Genomic DNA, 4,754 nt, shown 5'->3' with positions numbered 1-4,754 from the left:
GCCGTATGTACCTCTGATTCAAGGATCTCAATTTCAGATATGAAAACTTTGCTGAATTGTGCAAGATCAATAAATAAACTTCCCGTTAAAAATGGTCAAGGAAATCAAGTTCCCAAAATGCCAGATCAAACTACTTGCACCTAATGAATAAGTCAACTGCAGAGAAGCGCAGTCAAATCTAAGTCTTGTTTAACTGATAAATATAAACTCAGGTATATGAGTGGCACACTAAGAGAGGTCTATTTTGCCTTAAAACTGAAGCACTTTTCTGTGTGGCTTCTGTGCATCACTCGGATCCAGTCTAGACTTGAAATAGCTATGTAAGACCAAGACTGCAAATAACTATGACTCAATACCATTACTATTTCAGCAGTTAAATCAAATTAAAAATAGCAGTGAATCCATCAGAAATATCTCACCCAAAATAACAACCCAGTGACTGTATCAGTATTCTAGAAGAAACTATTAATTCTCATAACGTGCTTCCACAACCACATAGGAATATATTGTGGACAAGCACTCCTAATAAAAAGGTGGCTGCTGGCATTGGCATATTTGCTATCAGCTGGTGCCTGAGTCCATCAGTGGTGCCATTAGGGTAAGATTTTGGGAGCAGAAATTCAGGGCTTGGCTCAGAATGAGCAGGCAAGTCCCCAGATTCAACAGGGTGGGATCAACACATTTGGAAATAAGTCAATAATATCTAAATAAATGATTGCAGTCTATTCTTCCCCACCCAGCCCCAATCATACCAGTAAGTCCAGAGTCTACCATTATCCATCAGAGCCACTGGAGTCCCATCTACAGCTGCTGGAGAAGGGCAAATGTGCCCCAAATTGGGCCTGGATCTGAAGATAAGTTAACTTACAGAATGAAAGTTCCACATTCATTGCCTCCTCACCCCCCCAGCTCAGAAGGACCCCTTTTAAGAGGCCTTCAGGTGCCCATATGGATGCTGAATATGCATGCTGAACCCCAGGCACCCACGGTCGCAGGGCCAAGCTGGCACTCCTGATGGAGGGAAAGCAGATGGGAACTTAGAGAAGTTACCTTATCTTGGGGTTCAGGCTAATAACTTAGCTTGGGATCTCCCAGTGATACTTTACGCAAATATAGTTCACATAAATATACTTTTTTTAAAAAAAAATCAAGTGATGGAACAAAGATGAACATAGGATATTTAACAAAATGTTTCTAGCCTCTGCCTTTCTCAATAACTCTTGGTATTTCAAATGATTGTGGGAGCTGCAAGAAGATGTTCACTGTATCCTCCCTCCTGATAGGCTTGTTCCTGTTCAGGGCTCCAGCCAATCATTTCTTCAAAACAGCCCATTCCATTCCCCACCACCGCCCATTTTCCCTTTCACTACTGACACCTCAAAGTCATCATTAGACAGCTTTTTTGAGCCTTCCCCTTCAAGGTTTTTGTTTATCATTTTTTGTACTTCTGCAAACTCAAGATCCTCTGGGATAAGAGAGTTTGGATTCAGACTTTTTGAAGTTTGGAAAGTGACAGGAAAGTGTGGAATTATTGAATGATCAACAGAAAGACACATAGATACATTGCAAGCAAATCAGGGTGGATGCTCATTGCCAGATAACCTCCCTACAAACCACTCAGACTGCATGCTCATTAAAGATCAGATATCATCACACCTCTGTGTAAGCTTTGTGCAAGTAAATGAGGATGAATATTCAATAAATAAACCGGCTGGAGGAGCCCTCAAGTGCACAGGAACCACAGAGAACATCCATCTGGCAGCAATGAGTAGATGTGAGGGAAGGAAAAATATAATCATGGAACTATAGAGTTGGAAGCGATCATGAGAATCATCCAGTCTGATCCCTTGCAATTCAGGAATCTCAATTTAAGAATGTCCTGTTGCGCTAGGAGGATTTGTTGCAGTGGCTCCCACTAGCACAAATATTTAGTTGAATCTAGCCCCAAATGTATTATCTACCTTTCGGCAGCAGGACCCAGGACAGCTACAACAATCTGAAATTAAGCATAAAAACAGTTTAAACCAATCACAGTCACAGGAATAGGGTGGGTCCTGAAAACACTTATGTCCAGTGCCAAAGGCCAGGACAAAGAGGTGCATCTTCAGCATACCATGAGCACTGCACAATGAAGGTGACAGGCACATGAGGGTTGACAGCCACAACCTAGGAGCTGCCACAGAGAATGCCTTCTCTTGAGCAACCACCCCAAACTTATGAGGTTGGCAGAACTACCAAGAGGGCCCCGTGTGCTTAACACTTGAGAGGGTCTGTAGGGAAGGAAGCGATCATTCAGATATTTGGGGCCTGTGTTATTTAGGGCTTTAAACACTAATGTCAGTGCATAGGGAAGGGTAATAGCTCAGCAATAGACTATCTGCTTTGTGTGCAGAAGGTTGTAGGTTCAATCCTGGCATCCTCGGGTTGGGCTGTTTGAAACCACAGACCTCCCAAATGAAGCTTGCAATCCACAGTATGGGAAGTCCTGTTTTAAAGAATATTTTTTGCAGAGTGATGGTGTTTCTTAACCACCAGAGGGCAGACATCTAGCAGACAGTATTTGAAACAAAAATAGTTGTGCAATTCTTGTTGAAGTTCCAGTCCTTACAGACAACTTTGTGTCCATCAAAACCCAAACACCACTGCTTTATTGTTACCTCTGGATAAAGGTTAGAAAGTCAACAAAACACTGAAATGAAGCTCAGAGTTGGGTGGTTGGTTTTCTCATTGAGCTTTCAAGTAAATGAATCTTCTTTCCAATAACATTCTTTCCCACAGACTCCCATTTCAATGCTGTTGTGAAAGCAAAATAAGTTGCCTGAACTATTATCATTATCATCATCATTATTATTATACATATGCATGTGTACCACTAAATGCCAAAGCAGGTTTCTAAGCAGTTTGCAAGTTTAAAAACCAATTACACAAGTGTTGGAATATAAACACCCATAGCGAAAACATACAATTACAATACACAATAAAACCATTGTATAGTTGGTTAGAGCATGGTGCTGATAATGCCAAGGTTATAAGTATCTGTTACAGCTATCTCTGTCCAGGAAAGGGTGCAGTTGACACACCACCTAATCTGGTGATAAGCCCCTCAGGGGCAGGCCTTGGTACCATGGTGCTCTGTGTGAGGCCAAAATTTGACTTGAGCCCAAAGCCACCTTCCCAAAGACATGTCAGGGAGGCACCAGGCTTTGGGAAGGAGGTGAGGCTCTGGCTGGGTCCTAGACCCCTCACATCTCCTTCCTAATGTTCGGAGAGTGCTAACTAGGTTTTGGGAAAGAGGCGGGAAGGCCCTCCCTTTGGCACTCTTCACCTGGGCTACCTGGGCCTCTATGGTCAAAGATGGTTCCAAGAGTAGCCGTCAGCTTTGTACCTGCTTCTTCAGAGAAAGTGCAACTCTCCAGAATTAGCCAAAATCCTCAATTCTTGGACCTGGGTACCACATGCCCTAGTACCTGTCAGTACACCTTTCAACCGATGTCAGTGACTGGACTCAATAACTGGTTCTGCCCCGACTGGGCTAGGCGACTGGAGCACTTACAGAGACCTTCCAATCCTGGAAAGCAGGCCTCAGTGCACTGGACTCACAACTGTGCATTGAGAGCACCAAACTCAGCAGAGTATAAATAACGCGGAAACTAGGTGTGAAGCATAACTCCTTTTATTTCTAATAGCTACTACAAACTAAGAACTGCTGGCTAGCATGAGTGTTACAGCTCCCACTCAGCTATCTAATCAATACATAGATAAGGCTCTCTCCACACAGAGTCAGTCAGACAGGCAGGCAGGAGCGAAAGAGGAGAAGAGTAGTTTCCACCCCCTCCTTTCTCAAAACATCAGATCAGGAGATTCTTGCAATGGGGTGGGGTAAAAATATCAACCAGATATCGGTTTAAATATCCCAACTCCAAGCATGGGGATTAGGTTGTTGTTTTACATCACAAACTTAACTCTTTAAAAAACCTGTGTGTGCATACTTGTGTGCAAGTTATCTCTTATGTGATATTCCTTTATTTCTTCATGTTCCCAGAAAGAGGGAATAGCATTTGTTATCCCTTCCTCCACCAGGAACTGAACCACACATAAAAGAAATCCCAATTTATACTACTATTTCTATCCACCAGCCAATCACATGTGCCTTTGTATTACTGAACAAAGCAACATCTGTTTAGCGAGGTACTGGTGCATAGCACGAGATGCATTAACAGTTATGCAAAAGATATCCTGGGTCAAGGTAGAAGCGAAGCATCAAAGCTGGAGTTAATGTGTCATTTCGACTTCAAGTCATGTTTCGGTTAAGAAGAAAGGATTCTCTGAAGATTTTCTACACAGGAGCAATAACTAGTGGATAATAGGAGGAGGTTGCCATTCTTTTAACCTGCAATATCTCGTAAGAATCCTACGTTAAATGGTCAATAGTCATAAATTAATAGGATTGAAGTAATTAAAGAGACAATTGTATAGAAGGTGATTAATGAAATAAAATAATGATGGTGATGACAAGGGAAGAAGATAGAAAAAGGAAAGAACTGCATATTGGGGATACAGTGTTTAGCATTGTTAAAACAGATAAATTACTTACTTCTGTAATGTGCGAACTGCTTTGAGCTTATTTTTCAGTGTTTTTCACTCTATTTTGTTTTATATAACAAAATTATATACCACTTAATCATCCAAAGCTCTAAGAGGTTAACATGAAATATACATTAAAATTAACAGTAAAATCAGATGCTAAAACAAGT

Source organism: Podarcis raffonei, chromosome 5 (assembly GCF_027172205.1).
Source record: "Podarcis raffonei isolate rPodRaf1 chromosome 5, rPodRaf1.pri, whole genome shotgun sequence".
In the NCBI taxonomy this organism is placed as follows: domain Eukaryota; kingdom Metazoa; phylum Chordata; class Lepidosauria; order Squamata; family Lacertidae; genus Podarcis; species Podarcis raffonei.
This window is presented reverse-complemented; position numbering follows the sequence as displayed.